A 20,358-nucleotide genomic window follows, 5' to 3' on the forward strand; every position below is an offset into this window, starting at 1 on the left:
AGCCTCACTCTTTCAGACTCAGACCCTGGAGAGAGCTAGAGATTCCTTCTACCCTGGCAACATAGCTGCCAGTGCCCAGAAGCCATCCACCCGAGAGTTCTGGAACATTCTGTCTTTGTCAGAGCAACAGAACCCTGGGATGATGTGGAAGCAAAGGTGAGTACTTCCATAGAGGAAGAAAAATGTTGAAAGGGAACAAAAAGCCAAGAATAAATCTAATTCTGCCTAAGAAACCCTGAACCTATTGCTTAAACATACCCAACATGGCCACTTCCTTCCTTCCTTTCTTCCTTCCTTCCTTCCTTTCCTTCCTTCTTTGTTTCTCTCTTTTCTTTTCTTTCTTGTTTGTTTGGTTGGTTGGTTGGTTGGTTGGTTGGATGGTTGGTTTTTGAGACAGGGTTTCTCTGTGTAGCCCTGAATGTCCTGGAACTCGCTCTGTAGACCAGGCTGGCCTCGAACTCACAGAGCTCCACTTGCCTCTGCCTCCCGAGCGCTGGGATCAAAGGCGTGCGCCACCACCGCCCAGCCTTTTTCTGACTCTTACAAATCCTTAGGAGGAAGAGGGACTTAGACACCTTAACAAGAGACTCGGGCAGAGCACAGCATTGTGGGCTGCTCAACCATGTCCAAGGTTTTTTGCTAGTCAGGCTTTTTGGCTCTTGATTTCCTGTACTATTCCCAACACAGGCTCACAATTTGTTAAAAGGTTGCCAGTATTTTTTTCTGAGAAAGATGAGTTTGTACAAGAACTACCAGGGAAGAAAAATAGGTTCCTATAGCAATCTCAAGTAGACGGAAGGCTACATTATTCTCAGCTTCCTCTCAACTCCCAGAGGACATGGGACAGTTCACTTTCTAGGGCTTCAATGGAAATCTTACCTTTTTCATGAGAAGAGCTAAGGATGCTGACAGAGGGTGTAGGCTTTGTGTCCTACTGGGAACAGTGAGTGGGAGTGAGGCACAAGGGAGGCATTTGTCACAGGTGAAAAGTCAGGAGCCAGTCCCACAGGCAGGAACACACAAGACATGACTCAGTTTTCACTTTCCCACAATCGTTCATTAATCTGTGTGTCATGCACTCTCTAGACTTGAGGATACAACCATGAGATCACCAGTGTGTGGAGGTTGATAAGGACACTGTGGATTCCAGAACCAGAGGCGCTAGAGTTGTGTGCCCACTGCACAGTGGAACCTGGTACTGCCCAGCTCTTTCCACAGCTGCCGACGCCAAGGAAGTGCTGAAGGGTGATAAATAAAAGTGAGGTAAAATGAGGTGCACGAAGAATACAGAATCAATTATTCAAAGCAAATTAAAAATGTTCGGCAGTGGTTGGAAGAAGATGGGAGGAGGAAGGGGAGGCACCAAAGACTTCCAATGGACATCTGAGGCAAGCAAGCGCTGTGGGGGGAGACTGATGAGGAGACAGCGAAATTAGCCTGTCAGTGGGCTTCCCAGAGCCCTCCTCCAAAGGCAAGATGAATGCCCTGGTTGGCCTTGACGCTGCACGGAGAGATCCAGGGCTGCTCCTTAGAACAGCCACATTGGCTGACAGTACTGCTTAGAGAGGATATCGAATTAGCTGCATTAATCCACAGAGGCGCCTGGCTCAGGCTAGCAGTGATAAGCATAATTAAACCACTTAGTTACTGGATCATGGGCTTGGGTTACACATGCTCAAGTTTGCTTATCCTGTTAAGGATTCCAACTCCTGTGGCCCTCATCCTGGGTCTTGCTTAGAAAGAAAGTCTGGAGAAATCAAAGGTTAAAAACTGGGAGGGGGGGTAACATGCATGTGTCTGAGCTCACATACACACCCTCCGATTTGGTACCAGACCCTGAGCCCACTTCCAAATGCCCTGATAATGTTCTGATAGAATTATCTGATACAGTTTATCAGATTGGGCTGGGATGTGGCTCAACTGGTAGAGCACTTTCCTGTCATTCCCAAAGCCCTCCGTTTGGGCCCCAGCACCACATGAACTGGGCATGGTAGAGCACACCTCTTTTCCCTCAAGTGGTGAGTCTGGTGAGTTAGAGGCAAAGCCTGAGCAACATAAAACCCTGTCAGATAAGAAAAGATGGAAGGAGGGAAGGAGAGAGATAGGGAAAAGTTAAAAATAAAACCCATGCTATTGAGTGTGATACTAAAACTATTAATAAGAAGGATCTGTATTCAAAATAAACGGGAAACAAAACCACCAGATATAGGAAGGCTGAACCAAACCAGGAATCTGGCAGCTCACAGGCCTTTCCTCTGCCTCTCGCCTCGCAGATTGTTCTGAAGACTCCTAATGAAATTCCCAGAGCCTCAACTACTTGTCTAAGTTTTTCATTGGCCTCGAAACACCCCAACACCGCTGGCTTTACATCTAGGGCAATCCGTTTATGGGGCTTTGGACTTCCTCCACCACTTCCTGGCTCTTGTCCAGTCATCTTCAATGCTCTCCTCACAGACTTGGTTTATCACAACCCCAGGAGCAAGAGGGGCTGGGAGTCTGCAGCAAGTTGGGATAGGGGGGGGCATGCAGGTTTGCCTCAGAACTGGAGGTGCGCGGGGACTTGGGATGTGCAGTTAATCAGCCTGCAACTAATGTGAACTAATGACCAGCAGATGAATGGGAGGCGCTGGGAAAGAGCCTTCTACTCACCCCTAATGCTTGTACTTAACTGGTGATCATGGCACTCATTAGGGGCCGTTAACACATCAACTAGCAATGTCTGCTGATACTGGGGAAGGCCCAGTGCCTTGGACCTTTAATTACTTGTTAGAGTTCCGGAAATAACATACAGCGGTTACTTCATGGACTTGACTGAGTACTTCCTGTGCTCTATGTCCTTGTCCCATTTCATGTCCATAGCCAGCCTCCAAGAAAGGTGCTATTGTCCCTATTACAGTAATAAACTCTGGCTCAGAAGGGCTAAGTGACTTTTACAATGTTACACAGCTTGCCAGTGGTGGAGTCAGGGTTCCAACTCGATAGCCTTAAGCTCCCCACCCCCTGTGGTGTGTGTGTGTGTGTGTGTGTGTGTGTGTGTGTGTGTGTGTGTGTGTGTGTGCTGCTAGAATCTGAACCCACAACCTTGTGCATGCTAGGTAATTGCTCTACCATGAGCTTCAGCCCCATCTTCTAAACCACATTGGATCTACCCCCATCTTCCACTGGTGTCTCTAAAAGGAACAACTTCATTAACTCATTAATTGCCTATTTGAAATTCCAGACATAATAGTCTAAGAGGAGGCAAGAAAGGTGCGCTCTGCCCGCCTCTCTGTTGCAGGACCCAGGGCTCCTGACAATGACAGAGAGACCTGCCATCCCATAGACTCGACTCATGAATATTTCCTGATTTCTGGAGTGGAATAGAATGAAAATGAAGCCTCAGTCCACTGTTGGGTGAGTAAAGCTCTTCCCCCTCTGCTCTCCAGGACAGTTCCTGGGTCCCCTCCTTGTCAGCATTGAGATCTGTGAACTCAGGCACTTGACCAGGCTGGGACAGGAGAAGTAGTTAGAGAAAGGAGAAGTGTGTTCTTCATGTCCTGCTCTTAGGACCTATCTATGTGTTCCAACTGCCTGTCTACCTGTCTGTCTACCTGTTGTTCCCTCTGTCTGTCTACCCACCTGTCTGCCCCACACTCTACCTGCAGGTGGTAACGCTCCTCTGCTCAGGCTACAAGAGTGTTCTCTGGCTAAAGAGGCCGCTAACCTTCCATATACTCACCCCTGTCTCACATGGAAATTGACTTGTGACAATTACACACCTTTCCCAAGGTCAAAGGACAATAAGGACAATACAAAACACCTGTCCTTTAGGCCGCAGGGCTCTAAGCCCTGTAGTGAGGCAGAGAGGAACACATAGTTCTCTAAATAAACCTCATATGCGTTATCAATGTTTAACCGGCATTTAAGGAGTGCTCCGTACTTCACACAGCAGGATTACAAGGTGATCTCATTTAGCCCATATACACAGACACTTGGTGAGGTATGCATGACGGTCCCCTCTTTCACACAGGAAGGAGCTCACATGCACACGTGCACCTGAACCCTGAGCTCGTTAGCAGAGCAAGGAGCGCCACTGAGTCCAAACCACATTCCAAGTGTCTCCACATCCCCAGTGCTTGATGGCCACTGTCACTGAAACCAGCCTAGGCAGCAAGGGCTACTGAGCACCTCTCATCTTCCACAGAGTGAGGCTAAACACCCCACATTCCTGAGACAGCTCCATCTCTTTCTCAACCTCCATCCCGGCCCTGAAATGAGCAAGCTCTGATACTCTGAAGCTCTCTCGTGTGACCACTGATATGACATCCCAAGACTCCAGCTGACCCACGGGACAGAAGGTGTCAGATTTCATATGTTAAGGTCAAAAATGCTCAATTGATTCTAATTGAAAATGTTCATACCCTTTCACCCACTTCTCTCACTTTTAGGAATAATAGTCCAGAAAGAGAGTCAGGTACAGGGATGGAGAGAACTCACGCACAGAGAGAAGAAACACTATGTGCTGGGACAGTCACACACAGAAGAGCATGTGGCTTTTAAAAGGAAGCAAGTGTGTTGGTCAGTGTTGTTGTTGTTGTTGTTGTTGTTTAAGACAGGGTTTCTCCGTGTAGCTTTGGTGCCTGTCCTGGAACTCACTCTGTAGACCAGGCTGGCCTTGAACTCAGAGATCTGCCTGCCTCTGCCTCCCGAGTGCTGGGATTAAAGGTATGTGCCATTGCCACCTGACCAGTTTTGTTTTTTTTTTTAAACACATATTACCACCATAGCAGGTGTGTGTGTGTGTGTGTGTGTGTGTGTGTGTGTGTGTGTGTGTGTGTGTAAGTGGGGACATACATATGTGGAGGTCATCTGGGGAGTCAGGTCCTTCCATCGTAGGTTCCAGGAAAAGAACCCAGGTCCTCAAGTCTACAGAGCAAGCACTTCCACCCACTGAACCATCTGGTCAGCCCCAGTCAGCTCTCCTTTACTGTGACAAATACCCGAGTCAACCCTTTTATTGAGAGGAGAGGCTTATATTGGTTCCCAGCTTGGGCTTCAATCCATGACTGGTTGGCTCTGTTGCCTTTAGGCCTGCAGTAAGGCAAGGCAGGGTGATGGAACAGCATTGCTTTCCCAGGGAAAGGAGAGAGAGAAAAAAGTGACTTCCACTCCCCACCTTAACAGCACTGCCCCACTGACCTCCCCCTGGTCTCCACCTCTTAAAGGGTCCACCATTTCCCAATCTGAGAGCGTAGTTCAGTGGTAAAACATTTGTCTAAACGCCGGGCGGTGGTGGCGCCCGCCTTTAATCCCAGCACTCGGGAGGCAGAGCCAGGCGGATCTCTGTGAGTTCGAGGCCAGCCTGGGCTACCAAGTGAGTTCCAGGAAAGGCGCAAAGCTACACAGAGAAACCCTGTCTCGAAAAACCAAAAAAAAAAAAAAAAAAAAAACACACATTTGTCTAACATGAATGAGGTCCTAGGTTCGATTCCCAACACACACACACACACACCATCATTTCTTAATAGCACACAGGTCTTTGGAGGATATTTAAGAGCCAGGAGGTAGAGATTTCTATGAACAGATACAGAAGGCTGTTCACAAGGTAGTGGAAAGGTCTATCACAATACAGTATGCACAAAATGGTGCCTATTTTTTTCTGAAAGGAAAAAATGTATAGTTGTGACACAAACAGAAAAAAAAATTCCAGGAATATGTTTGCTGGCTGTTGTTAACTCAGCAGGTGTGAGAGAGAGACAGAATGCAAAGGGCAGGAGCAAGCCTCTGCGAAGGTATTTCATAGATTCAGACAGACGTCTCCTGCACTCCATCTACTGTTTTCCCTCCAGCTGTGACCAGGTAGAAACAGGAAATGTGGTGTGCCCAACAGTCGTGGTTCAACATCTGCGAGGGCATGCTGGGAAGGTCGTCCTCCAGTCACACCCTTTGAAGTTCCCTTTACCCATCAATTCTCATTGGAGTCAGAACAAAATCAAATCATAAAAATAAAAAGGCAAATTTATTTACCACCATGGTAGGACTGGGCCATGTTTTTTCTATCAACTTCCAAGTCTAGAAATTGCCTTTTAAATAGATAATGATGATTCTGAGGGTCCAGTTATTACCTTGAAACCTCACATTTTGATAGATCCAATGCTTTTCTCCTATATAAATAACAGTTATTACTGCAAGGCCATTTTTTCCCCTTGCACTTCCAAAGTGCTCCTGCAGGAGACGGCAGGAAAATGGAGGCCATTAATATTCCACTTAGAGCGTGGCTTTCTCCAGCGCTAACTTCCACATAAATCTCTTCGGGAGTCTTTTTATACAAATGCCACCGCTCCCGCTCTGCTGGCCTGCTCCTTCCGCCCTTCTCTCCTCCTGCATCCTCCTTGTCTTTTCCCAGGAACGTAGACTCTCTGTTCTCTAGTGGGGCCATCAGTGGCTGTGCCCTACACCGAGAAGATGGTGACTGGCTTTATTAATCCTTACTCTTGTGTTGCCTGCAACCCCACTCTCTCTGCCAGCCAGAGAAAAAAGCCCTCCAGCACTTTAGTCCTGTCTATTCAGTACTAATTAGGACCCCAAAGCAACATGTCTAAACAATAACAATTGCCAACTAGTTGACAGAGCTGAGGGTGGAGGTGTCGCTGTGTTCAGATCCCAGCGCAGGGCAACAGGAAGCCGGACGTTCACTTGCCCCCTCCCAGACTGGACTCTAAATTGGTGAAGGGCATTTGGGGACAACTCAGATCCCCACAGAGGCAGAGCCAAGGGATGCTATGGGTGATACAGTCAGTATCTTTTCCACCAGGATTCCTGCTCCGCCCCATTCTTGCTCTAGGTATAGACTCTGCCCTTCATGTTGGGGATGGGGAGGCAAGGCTGAAGATCTACTGCTACCATGAGAGGCTGGCTGTGATGGTCCTGGGGTCTCTTTGTTCTTCAAACCAAAAGCTGATGCCTAGAAAGCATACGATGCTCCCAGTGGCCTAGCTACTGCTCAATGCTTCGGGCCTAACAGCTATGGGCTGTGGAACCCAGCAAGGCTCAAGCCTCCTCCTCCTCCGGCCCCTGGAGGCTAGGAGTGAGCTCAGAAGGGGAGATGAGACAGTCTGCCCCTATGTGATGCCAAGCATCACATGAACTTCTGCAGAAGTTCAGCCAACTGTCCGTGTCATCCAGTTTCCCAAGCTGTTCCATGTCATGCAAACCAGGCACCTGTGTTTCCCAGATGCAAGCTCTGGCTACCAGATGGGGCTGCCCTGGCGGACAAGGTTAGAACACATTTGAGGTCAGTTGGCTGGAGCACAGCCCCATAACAGTCTAACAGGTTTGGTCTGTCTGTGACCTTGTTAGACCGAATCTGTGGTTAGATGCAAAATTCCCCAGTTCCCTAGGCATCCCCCAGATGTCAGGCAGCATGAGATTGGGCCAGTTCACTGAAAGTTCATCACACATGCTAGAAAACAACCACATATGTAGAATGGATGCAAGCATCACCTCCAAAACCAGCAAGACTGCTGACAGACACACATTCAGACCTAATGGGACCTTCAACCTTCCCACAGTGCAGTCTTTAATATGTACACACCAATATAAAAGATCTGTAACACTTTGACTTTGAGGCAATGAAATACAGAATGAGAGAGAAAATTCTGGTGATAGAATAAGACTTTGTCCCCATGGGCTCAGTTTTTTTCACCTAGGAAATCGCCTCTGGGGTCCCTTATACCTCCATGGGAGCTGCATATATGGAGCATGTGTGGTAAAGAATGATGAATACCATTATGTTCCTGACAGAGGGCAGTGAGGCAGGCAGAGCCTTCAGGGTGCTTATCACCAGGCTAGCTAAGATTGCCCCCCACCCCATCCCTGTGTGGCTAGTGCTGCTCTGAGCTTTGACACAGAATAAGCCATTTCTTACAGAAACTGCAAGCAGTAGACGCCAGAGGTGAGCCAACCCAAGCCCAGCTCTTTATCACCAGGCCATCTTGCTACATGGCCTCTGCCCCTGGGCAGGATAGGTAACTGGAGGTTGTGGTCCTGAGCCTGAGTAAACACACCTACAAAGAAGAGAATTCCAGGTGTTTAGATGCAGGTCTGTAAACACTCCTTGAAACTGCCAAACTGCTCTGGAGCTGTGTCAGCCTATCGTAACTGGCTCAGCCATGGCTTCTTGGCTCTAGCCCCTCAGCGAATATTGACTACTTGTGTTCCTCCGTGCTGAGTGGCGGCCATCAGATCCCACCGGCTGGGTCTCCAGTAGCCCTGGCCTGCCTTCATCTCCAGTGCAAAGCACTCCTGTATCACTGGGATGACTTGTAGCTGTGCCTGGCTGGCCCTTAAAGGCGAGGCCAAGGTAAGATGCAGGGAGAATTGATTCCCCAGCACTTCCTAGGCAGACAGCAAAGGGTATCGGACACCCCAGCTGACAATTCCCACCTGACAGGCACCCTCTCTCCATAGTTGGTGGCTGCCGTCTACAAGGATGGAGCCTTCCATCCTTCAGGCCCTGCTGTGGGCAAGTTGGCTTGCTGCAGGTCCAGCTTCAGCAACCCACACTGGCTGAGGCAACATGTAGGATGAGGCTGAAGGACGTCAGCAGAACAGATTCTGTAACCCTCCCTTCATGGCACTCAAGGCTCCCTTGGACACACCAGCCTGAGTGTGACTGAGCTCATCTGATTTCAGAAGTTAAGCAGGATCCCACCTGGTCAGTATTCAGATGGGAATGGTCCTCTAAGAATGGCCGTGTCCACGTCACAGCTTATCCTCACTAGAGGACGGCTTGCTTTTTCTCTAGACTTCCCTGACAGCCAGTTCATCTGTTGCTCCAGAGTGGTAGCTGGCTTGTCCTGCCTTGCTGTGACTTGGACGTTGTTTGTCCCAAAGGTTCACATGTTGGAGGGCCAGTCTTTAGTAAAACAATGGGAGCTGTGGTGGGGCCTTTAAGAGGTAGGGCCTCACGGGAGGTCCTTGGGCCACTGGACATTTTGCCCCTGGAAAGGATTAAGGACCCTCTCATGGAATCTTGAGTTCTCAAAAGGAGGAGGAGGAGGGGGGAGGAGGAGGTGATGATGATTAAGATTGCTATAAGAAGAACCAGACCACAGGCCCCCCCACCCAGCAGTCTCCCTTCCTAGCTGGAGGTGTGGCCTCTTGCTCGCACACACTTTCGTCACTCTGAAGTCATCTGCCCTAAGCCTTCACTGATGGCCAAACCTGCAGGGCTAACAGATCATAGAATCCCAGTCTCCAACGTGTGAGCTGTAGAAACCTTGTCTTTATGCCATTAGCCTGCCTCGTGTATTTTATAGTGGTAGAAAATGCACACCTCAATGGCAGCTCCTCCTCAGACTTTCATTCTTTCCAGGCTTTCAAATGTTGGGGTACCCCCAAGGCTCAGTCCTGGCCTGTCTTCCCCACCTATCCCTCTCCACCTCCCAAATAAACTCATTCCATCCCTACAGCCTTACACTCGGCTTATATTTTCGTTTTCATTTCTAATCAGCTCATTGTTAGCTGAAACCCAAGTATGAAGTACCACACAAAAAAAATCAGTGGGGTACTACAATAGCCTAAGGTTAAGACATACAACTGTTCTGGCCACCTAGAAGGCCCTCCATGTCCCATTACCCACAGCCCCCTCTGTAACTAGAGTTTTCCTGCCTGGCCCACAGTCAGGACAAATCTCTGACACCCGCCAGTCCCTTTTTTTTTTTTTTTTTTTTTTCAGAGAAGAAAGCCAAGAGGTCAGCTGAGATTCATTCTGGATGAGGACTCAGAGGCTTCCAGTCTGAGGAAACAGGACCAGATGAGGAATTGGCAAGGTGAGATAGCTGTGGCTTGTTCTGTCTCTCTGACCATTCAGCATTTCACCCCAACAACTGGCCCCGGGTTTGATTTTATTAATAAGACTCTCTAAGATTCATGCTACACCCCTCCTCCTCCCAGAGTAACCACTTTTCATTTAGTGCAATAGCTTCCCTGTATATGTTCCTTTTATGATTTTTATCACCCATGTACACTGGTAGACATGGTAGTCAGTCTTGCCAAGCTTTTAAGACTATCTTCTGTCTTCAAATTTACAGTCCTCTCCCACGTCTTCCCTCTGTTCTTCTGCCCCACGAAGCCTCCCTCCATCTGGATCCTGTTGCTAACATGTTCACATGGCTCTCACCCACTCCCCGGCCTTCAAGTTCAATCACCAAGACTATGGCAATGCCCTTTCATCAGACAGTACATGATGCCTGCTTTTGGTTCTTACAAAAAGAATATTAACAGCCATTGGGTGCTTGCTTGTCTAAAATATCAACCCAAACTCACAACTCATTTCGGTTTTCACAAATCAGCTGAGGACCGCCACACAGAGGGTGCCCTTTGGCTATTATTTGGCTACCCAGGGCTACAGTTCAGATAGGAATGACAAAATAAATATCTATTTCCTTTTATTCATCCAGCTTTCAAGATAAATTGGTTCCTTGCCATCCTCAGAAGATGACCAATTAGTTACTTTTTAATATGTCGTTATGAACTCATTAATGTGAAAATATATAAAGCTCACATTTCAACATGGTTTCGACTCATGGCATTTCTACTCTTATTAGAGCCAAAATTGTCACCCTTGGTTGATGGGGAGTCTTGTTAAGTTGGTTTCTATATCCTTTTGACATGACCTGTCCTGGGGTTATCATCTTGTATATCCGTCATTGGGGCCTGGGGTTGGCCAGTCCTCACAGGAACCCTGTTTTCTTCCATGGGAAAGAAATGGTGTCATAACTAAAATCAAGCATAAAAGATGCTCATCGCATTCACTGTGTAGTTTCCAGGCCTCATTCAATAGACCTAGTTGGAAATACACATGTGCTTATGTGCATGTAATGTGTGTATGTGCATGTGTGTTGTATGTGTATGCAATCTGAATGTGTGTGAGTGCATATGTGTATGTGTGTGTGTATATATGCATGTGTGTATGAATGTGTATGCATCTGAGTGTGTATGAGTTGGTGTGTGTGTGTGTGTGTGTGTGTGTGTGTGTGTGTGTGTGTGTGCATACGTGCATGTGTGTGTATCGGCATGTGTTTAAAATGCATCTCCACAGCATTGCTTCTTCTGTCCTACTCTGTGCTGTCCTGTCTCTTGTGAACTGAGAACACTGGTTCTCAAGGACACAAAAATGACAGTGTCGTGATGACATTGCCTCGCTCCATCTCACATTACACACACAGCAGTCTCAGAATAACAAAACAATACTAACATCCCTACAAGCAAATTACGATTATAAAAACATTTAAAATGCTTTCCACACAGCACTCCATCCCTAACATTCCAATGCTACACCTCATCTCCATCCTCAGATCATCCTGGCCTGAACAGAGTAGGACACAGCCCTCCCAACCCTCTCCTGGCATCAGTCCCACACGTCACCAGGTGTTTGGTTCCTGTGCCTTGGACATCTCACTTGTTTATCTGAAACACGTTCTTTGGCAGATTCCTGGAGAAGAGCTCATGGAAACGAGGGTGTCTCCACTCTTCCATGTCATGTTAATAATAGTTTGTGCTCTTTATGCTTGAAGGTCAATCTTGCTGAACGTAGAAACCCTTGGCTCATGTTCACATTTTCTTTTCGGAGTACCTTTAATATGTTATTCCATTTTCTTCTGTCATAACGTATGGCTGCAGAAGAGTCTGATGACAATACCATTTGCTTTCTCATCTAAGTCACCTGTTCTTTTTGCTTAGCTGCCCAATGGGCTTCTCCTTCTGTTTCTTTAAGACCTGATGACTTTGACAGAATGGATTTGAGTCCTTCTAGATCAATAGTCTCAAGTACACTGTTTGCATTTTCAACATACAGCTTTAAGCAGGTTTTTGGTTTTTGGGGGTTGTTTTTGTTTGTTTGGTTTTGAGACCAGGTCTCATGTGTCCCAGGCTAGCCTTGAACTTCCTGTATAGTCAAGGAGAGCCTTGAATTGATCCTCCTGCCTTCACTGACAGTGCTGGAATTACAGGTGTTCACCACCATGCCCATTTTCCTGCAGTGCTCGGGGTGAAAACCCAGGGTGTCACGTGGGCTAGGCCAACACTCCACTAAACAAGCCACATCCCCAACCCAGACACTTGTGATTTCGTGGGGTCTCACGAACTGCGGCTGTTCTGCTCTCTGCTGTTGTCTCTGTCGCCTCTCCACAGGGGCCTGCTGTCATTTTCTCCCTAGGGATTTCCCTCTCGTGGACTTCCCTGTGATTCTAAAATTCTCCAAAATATTTACAATGTTTGCTTTTTCCTCTGTTCCTTACATCTTAGTTTGCATTCATGAAACTGTCTTTTTTTCCACTTTTCATCTGTCTTGAGTATTGTCACATTTTCTACAGCTTTTCTCCTGATTTACAGTATCCTCTATGTTCTGTGTCATTTTTAAATACCTTTGAGCATGCTTTTGGTGCCATATTTCTGGCCCCCCAGAAAAACATTAACATGACCTCAGATATGTAAAATAGATATGCAAATCAAACATTTCTGATAATAAATCATAATGAAATTTATCTTAAAGTAACTTTCATGTACATATAATTTTACCATTTATTAAAGAAAGAGCACATTTGCATACTAATAAGATGGATGTACTTGTTTATTTTTATAGAAAGCATTAAGTCTTGGCTGACTATTCGATACTGCAGATGTAGACCTTTTTCAGAGATGATCAATATTTTGATTTTATAATCATCAATGCTGAGAACAGCATTTTGTATAAATACTTAGTACAAAGTGGCAGAAGTATGTTTGGGGCCATTTCAGAAATGGTTGGAAAGGCTATCCCAATCTCAAGCCAAAATTCATTTAACGATGTTTCATAAAACCTAAGTCAGCAACTCAAACAGCATTTTAAAAAAATCAAACATTTAGCCTGTTTGTTTTCTAATGAGAACAGAAACAGGGTGGATTCTGGCGGGACTGGAGGTGAGGAGGAATTAGGAAGAGTAGAGTGAGGGGAACCATAACCAGGATATATTATATGAGGGGAAAATCTATTTTCAATAAAAGAGAAAAATAAATAAAATAAAAGTAAGTAAAAATAAAATAAAGAGAAACAAATAAAAATAAAATCAACATTCTAATCCAATACAATCCAAAGATATGTTTGTTGGTATCTACATCCTGAGGAATGATAGGCAATGAAAGCATCGTCTTCTGTAATTACACCATAATATTTCTGCAAGAGCAGAGCTTTAAAAACACTGCCGGGTATGTTTGGTCACTGAGTATTCCAAAACCTTATACTGCAGGTGAAGTGTGAGAACTGGAACTTTATCTCCCCAGCCCCCACATAAACGCCAGGTGAGTATAGGGGCCTGCCTGCCATCCTAGCATGTGGGAGGCAAGACAGGGGATCCCTGGAGCAAGCTAACAGATCAGGATTCAAATGAGACCCTGTCTCAATATACCAGGTGGAAAGCCATACAGGAAGATAAGCAAAATCAACCTGGAGCCCCCACTAGTATATATCCAAACGTGTGCACACACAAGTGCATCCATGGGCACACACACACATTGCCACTAACACACACACACACACACACACACACACACACACACACACACACACATATTTTACCGTTGCCAAACTTTTCATGACTCCTACATTCAGTGACACGACCCCATACTGGGTCACAGTCTGTCTAAACAACTTCGTTTCAGGGTGCTGTTATAGTTCAGATTTTTTTCTCTTTTTTGTGTGTAATGCATGTGTGTGTGTGTGGTGTATGCGCACATGTGTGTGAAGATGTTCAAGCCTGTGCATATGTGGAGGATGGTGTGAGGGGTCCTGCTCTCCCTCTTATTCCCTTGATACTCTCACAGTTTCAGCTAAACCAGCTGACCAGCAAGCCTCAGCGAGGCCTGTCTCCAGCCTCCACAGCAGTGGGATAACAGGCATTAGTGTGGCCACTCCGAGCTTTTTATGTGGGTGCTGGGGATCTGAACTCAGGTCCTCATGGAACCATCTACCTAGTCCACAGTTTGGGTCTTAAGTGTTCCTCAAAGGTCTTAAGTGTTCCACTCCATAGCATATACTAGGAGGTAGTATAGCTTTCCCATGGAGCCTAGAGGAAGAACATTAAGCCCTTGGGGTGGGCCTCTAAAGGTGGTACTGGGACCCCAGGTTCTCTCCTCTCTCTTCTTTCTTCCTGGCCACTGTGAAATAAATAGCTTTACTCTATGGAGACTGCCGGCCGTGACACTCCATCTCACCACAAGCCCAAAACAACGAAGTCACCCAACAATGAGATGGCACCTCTGAAAACAGAAACATGAGCCCAAATAAACCTTCCCTCCGTTGGACATGCCTCGGGCATTTTGTCATAGCAACAGACTCTAACACAAGTTCCTTTGTTTTCCTGGGTTGTTTTTTTGGGGGTGGGGGTGGGGAGTACATATCTTTCTGGTGTGCCCCCATTGTCTCAATGGATATTCTTCTCCTCTGTTCTCTCTCTTCTCTTATTTCCTTACAGTGTTTGTTTTCTTTTTTTATAGAATTTGCATCCAGTCATTTTATTTTATGTGAATTAAGTTGGTTTTTCCATTTTGTTTTGGTTTGGCTTTGGATTTTTTTGAGACAAAGTCTCATGCAGCTCCAGCTGGCTTCCTGCCTCTGCCTCCTAAGAGCTGGGATTACGGGCACATATCACCACACCCAGTCTGAAGTACATTTCCTACACTCCAAAACAAAGCCTTTGCTCAGACAGCCTTTTTAACTCCACATAGCTGACACTGCTTATGTGTCATGCGGGGGTTTCAGGGAGAAGGGGGACATGGCGGGGGATTAAAAAACAGGAACAAAACAGGCCACTGGCTTCCTAAGGTTCCCCGGCGTTCCCTCCATCTGCTCTAATCCAGTCTGTCTTTCTCATCCACCCCCTGTTTGATCTTCTCCTCTTCCTTGCAGCATATCCTCAGTAGACCCTGGAAGAAAGCCCTGACGGCCACTCTTGACAAGATGCAGGGCCTGGGCCCTCATGAACCTACAGTCCATCTGCTGGGCTCTGCGCTCAGCCGCTCCTGCTATAAACATACATCTCCCCAGAGCCAGCTGCCCTGCTCACGTTTGTCAGTGAAGAACTGTTGAGGCCCCTCAGTCCTGGTTCTATCTTCCCTCAGCTTTTCTAGGCATGGACACCTAAACCAGACGGTCCCGGATGTGACAATGGTCCCTCCATCCATCACTGTATTTTGGAGCCCCTGAGAAGACCCTGCTGCTTAATTTTGTGGTAAATATTGCCTGTGGATTTGAGGTCAGGGAGAATTTTTCATTTTGTTTTTATTTTATGGTTCTGGATATCGAATCTCTGCCTTTGCCCGAGTTAGCCATTGTGTATTGGTGTTTGTTATCTCTTTGTTCTGCCTTAGGTAGACCGTTCTGAAGATCTAAAATTACACTGTCTCCATGACCACTATCCTACGAAATCTCCCCCGCTGATACTCGCAAACCTCTATCTGTGGCTGCATCTCTCACCTGACTGTAGAAACCCAACTACAAACTGCTATCTTCTTGTGGATATCTAGTTGGTATCTCAACCTGAACCAGGAAAAAAAAACCTACTTATATCATCTCCATTAATCTCCTCAACATATGCTCCCAGTTGCTCAGGCCAAAAAAATCGAAGTAAGTCTCCTCCACCTCCTTCCCAAACCAGTCCTGTTCAGACGCCAGCCAGACTCCATGCTCCACGGGGCTGAAGTCTTCCTTATGCTCCATTTCTCTGATGACTTCAGGACGAGCTGTCTGGCCGGTCTCTTACACTCTGCCCCAGAACAGCTCAGCCAGGCTGATCTCCTAAAGCATCATCCCCACACTCGTCATGTCCCAAAGGCTCTCGCCACAAACAACATCCTAACCACGGCCTCGAGCTCCTGTAGAATTTGCACCATGCTGTCCCCTCTGTCTAAATCTCCCTTCACCCTCCTGTTTTCAGTACATCACCAACACCAAACCTTTTCTTTCTTGTCCCTAAAGATGCCCCAATAGGCCCCCATCTCTGGGTATCTGTCCACGTGGTGGGAATGTTTTACACCCAGATGCTTGCCGTAAGCTCTCCCTCTTTTTCGCCATTAAGTCCGACTATACCTGTGACCCATGCCATCTTTGTCTCAGAACTCATCAGAACCTGGAAAAAATAGCTTTGAAGTTTATTTGTGGTTGTGTTTTATCCCAGCATGACCGTCTCCACTAGAATTCTCCTTGCAGACAGAGAACTAGAGGTAGCAGCTGATATATACGAGGTGTTCAATAGATATTCACCAACTAACAATACCTCCACGTGCCTCTGACGACCAAGAGAGCCAAGCCTGCCCCACAGCAAGCTCTGGAGCATGGATGGTTTCCCAAAATCATCGTCTGTCAATCTCAACCTTTTGCTAGGATGAGAACCCAATCAAAGACCTTGAACAGAGTCTCAGCCGCCTACCTCATGAAGAGAGCGCCATGGTTCTTGGCTCTCCCTTCCCAAGGCACATATTCTATGATGCTTCTTTTTTTTTGTTTGAGAATGAAATTTATATATAACTGCATACCTAATCACTTCTGAAAACCCTAACATAATTTCCTAGCTATAATAAAAAGGAGTAATAAAAAGGCAGAAATATATAACAAAATAATAAGCATTTCATTATGCAAATGCTTGTGTGGGACTAACCTGGAAGACACAATGGAAAGGCAGATGTTCGCAACTTCCCGTGGGATCCCCATGAACAATGGAGGATTCAGGCTAAAGCAGGTTGTCTTAGGAACTCTAACACCACAAACCAGCTCAGCAAGGAAGATGAATACTCATGTGATCTCCCCAAATGGTAGGCAACAGTTGATAAAACTCTGAGCAAAGCAAATTGTGGTCCTCTTAAGCTAGTTACTGCACTAATGGAGAATTCAATACATATGAGGTCTTGAAAAAAGTACTATGGAGGCTGGAGAGATGGGTCAGAGGTTAAGAGCACTGGCTGCTCCCCAGAGAACCTGGATTCTATCCCAGCAACCACACGGGCAGCTCATGCCCATCAGTAACTCCAGTCCGCAGAGTCTGACGCCCTCTTCTGGCCGCTGCAGACACTACATGCACGTGGTGTACAGATGTCATGCAGGCAAAACAGTCATACAAATAAAAGGCCCAAATGAAAAATACTTTTTAAAAGGTACTAATAGATGACTGGGTATTGTGGCACATACCTTTAATCCCAGCACTCATGAAGCAGAGGTAAGTGGAACTCTGTGAGTTCAGGACCAGCCTGGTCTACAAAGTGAGTTCCAGGACAGACAGCCAGGGCTACAGAGAGAAGCCCTGTCTTGAAAAACAACAACAAAAAAAAGTACTAATAGACATAGTTCTTTCTAGGTTCCCATACTGATAAACAGAACTTCTCTGTGTGAATGTCTGGCAGGACACATAAAGCCTCCAAAAAGAAGAAAATGTCTTCATTGTACCTAGGTACATTGAAAAGTACCAAGGACCTCAGGCTTGCCCCTTCAAACGCCAGAAGCACTCCTCATAAGTGGAAAACCAAATGTTGATATAAATGAATTTTCAAAATGTCCTTTTCATTTGTATTATTATGAGATACCACACTTATTCACCACCAATAACTGGAGATAGTCCGGCTGTCCCTCACTTGGCGAGTGGTCATATACACGGTGGATCTTTTACACAATGGACTACTATTCAGTCGTGAAAAGGAACAAATCTCATCAGGGCAACAGCACCATTCTCAATGCACTGTGCTGAGCGAAGAAGTCAGACACAAAACTTTACATGCTGTGTGATTCGACTTCTAATACATGTTAGAAAAGTGGTAAGCATGGCGGACACCTCATCACCCTACAGGGGTGAAGTATCCGCTTTGTACTGCAGAGCTCCGGAAGATGGAGATGAGCCCAGGCTCCAGGAATCCCCAGTGGTACCTCTGAGAAAAGTCAAAGGTGCCTGAAGCTGGTGGCATGCCCCGAGGCCTCAGTCACTGGAAAGTTGGCTATCGGCAGCCAGTCAGATTCCCCAAACCTCAGCACCTCATTTCTCCCTCTCCCCTCTGCAGCCTTGGCAATGGCCCCCTCAGCATCCTCTGTGTTGTTCTGCTATGAAGCCCTGTTTACTGATGAAGAATGACTGGTGTCTGAGGAAAACCCCGTTAGTAACCACCTCCTTTAAACCGAGTTAAGGAAAACATAATTGCCGAGGAAATCTCATTTGGGTTCGCTCATGCTCCACAGGCCCCAGCGCAAACAGTTCTTCCCCCTTCCTCATAGAAGGAAGAGCAGACGGGCCTGCAGCAGGGTCCTTGAACCCTGGAGACACTCATGGGCACGCCGTGGAAGAACCAGCGTGTCTGGGAGAAGCCTGCTGGTACTGGCTAGAAAGAAATGCAGGCTCCTGGGGGTCCTGTTCAGAGCAGGCTGATCAAGATGACTCTTTAGGAAAGCCTCAAAAATCCCCCTGATCTTCAATTAATCCACCACAATGCCATCACCTCCATCAGGGCGGAGGCTGTAGGTTTTAAAGAGGGAAAAATCATACCTGGGAAATATAAGGAAACTTCAACTTGAATTAAAACGCTTGGCCAGGCCTGAGAGACCTACACTCTCTGCTGTGTTGGGCTCAGCACAGAAAGGGGTGGGGAAATGCAGCTGCTGATCTGGAAGCCATTTGTTTGCTGTGTGGCCTACCTGCAGTTGCTTAGTCTCTCTGAACTTCAGTTCCTTAACACTCAAAGTAGCTCTTGAGCTCCTAAGATGCTGTGACAATTAAGCCGCTTGAAATATATAAATTATCAAGAGCACCTGACACATAGTTCTCCCAGGTCCTTCCCATAACTGCTATATCTGCCATGCCTTCCTTTTCTGTATTCTGATGCTCTGGTGCCTTGGAGCCCCACCGACCCTAGAGAGACCACCCCTCCCCAGGTTTGCCCTTCCCTAAAAGCAGCAAGCAACTGGCCTTCAAAGGTACCTTTCCATCCGATTCCACCCACTCTGCTTTCTTTGTGGAGTGCTTACAATTGACGCCACTAGCTGCCACTGGCCCCAACCACCCCAACACCAGAGTCAAGGCAGCTAGGCAGAGCCCTGTGGCTCGGAACCCACTCAAGTCGTTTAAACAGCCAGGCCAGGCCTGCACTTCCCCACAACATCCACAACAAAGGTTCCCCCAAACCTCTCTCTGCTCCTGCCCCCTACCCCTGGGGTACTCTATGTGGCCTACGGTGTGGCATGCCCTCTGCTCAGAGGGACTGTGAGTGCACAACTCTTGACAATGGTCACCATCCCCCTGCTGTATTGGCTTCACTGCACCTGTATGTGCTCTGAATGTACCGTTTTAACTGATGCCCTAGTTTGGTTCTCCTGAAAGTGCCCCTGTGAAGGACATTGGTGACATCCTAGTTGCCAACCAGATGGCATCATTCACAGCTATTTGCTCCCTTGGCCTTACTACACTATCTGACTTTGCTGACTGGCCACCTGATCCCCAAAGGATGTGCTCCGCAAGGTCCTGGCCACTGCCTTCTCCCCCCCCTCTTCTGGCCCTAATGGCCTAAGCCTCCCTCAGAGACTCTGGCCAGGACTCATGCCTTTCCCCCAGAGTGTAGACCCCTGGCCCTGCCCCACTGCTTGGTAACTATTAGCTGAAAGACTGAATGGGCAGCACATGAGCAAATAAACTTGTCTAGTGTGTCCATCCTGGAGTGACCGCTCACCCCCTCCTCTGCCCTTCTGCTCTTTACATTCCCTTCCCCCAACACTGTTTACCCCCCTCCAACCTTACTGTGACACCCCAATTACACAAAGCAATGGCCTGATTTTGTGTGTGTGTGTGTGTGTGTGTGTGTGTGTATACATGTGCACAAATACACACATGGGAAGGGAGTGTGCACACCCATGCACATGGAGGTGAAATGGCAATGGGTGCCCTCCTCGATCACTATTTAAAAGATTTACTTTTGTTTCTTTTAATTAAATGTACGTGTCTAAATGGGTGTATGAGCCTGTGATTGTAGGTTAGCAAGGGAGCCAGAAGAGGGCATCGGACTCCCATGGAGCTGGAGTTAGAGATGGTTGTGAGCCACTCTATGTAGGTTCTGGAGTCAAACTCAGCTCCTCTTCAAAAGCAGTATGAGCTCCTAGCCACTGAGCTCTCTCTCCAGCCCTCCACCTTACAGAAGTTGGAGTTCACTAATTCAGCAAGACTGGCTGGCCACCAAGCCCCAGGATCCTCCTGCCTCTGCCTCCCCAGTGCTAGGATTATGGGGCATGGCACCACTCCCAGTTTTTTATGTTGGTGCCAAAGATCTGAACTCAGGTCTTCACATTTGGGTGGCAAGCATCTCAGTGCCCAAGCC

The 20,358-nt window shown here is 47.0% G+C and overlaps 1 protein-coding gene and 1 long non-coding RNA gene across 5 annotated transcripts in view; one reads left to right on the forward strand and one right to left on the reverse strand.

The window, feature by feature from the left end:
• Grik4 (glutamate ionotropic receptor kainate type subunit 4) overlaps positions 1-20,358 on the reverse strand; it is a 317,685-nt gene that overhangs the window by 218,586 nt on the left and 78,741 nt on the right. Inside the window, exon 1 of one of the 2 annotated variants that reach the window (XM_059267677.1) lies at positions 880-1,109. The exons of the other annotated variant lie outside the window; for it this stretch is intronic. The gene's annotated coding sequence lies outside the window, so the exon portion shown is untranslated. Of the gene's footprint in view, positions 1-879; positions 1,110-20,358 lie in introns of those variants that run through there. 2 annotated transcript variants of the gene reach the window in all.
• On the forward strand, positions 72-16,032 carry LOC131914900 (uncharacterized). 3 transcript variants are annotated; one of them, XR_009380215.1, is made up of 5 exons: positions 72-156; positions 3,221-3,393; positions 13,269-13,320; positions 14,927-15,248; positions 15,388-16,032. It is a non-coding gene; the product is annotated as an uncharacterized LOC131914900 (long non-coding RNA). The 3 variants fall into 3 exon arrangements; XR_009380214.1 differs by having other exon boundaries at positions 77-156; positions 3,278-3,393; XR_009380216.1 differs by lacking the exon at positions 13,269-13,320 and having other exon boundaries at positions 77-156; positions 3,278-3,393.

This window comes from Peromyscus eremicus, chromosome 7 (genome assembly GCF_949786415.1).
Source record: "Peromyscus eremicus chromosome 7, PerEre_H2_v1, whole genome shotgun sequence".
Lineage (NCBI taxonomy): Eukaryota > Metazoa > Chordata > Mammalia > Rodentia > Cricetidae > Peromyscus > Peromyscus eremicus.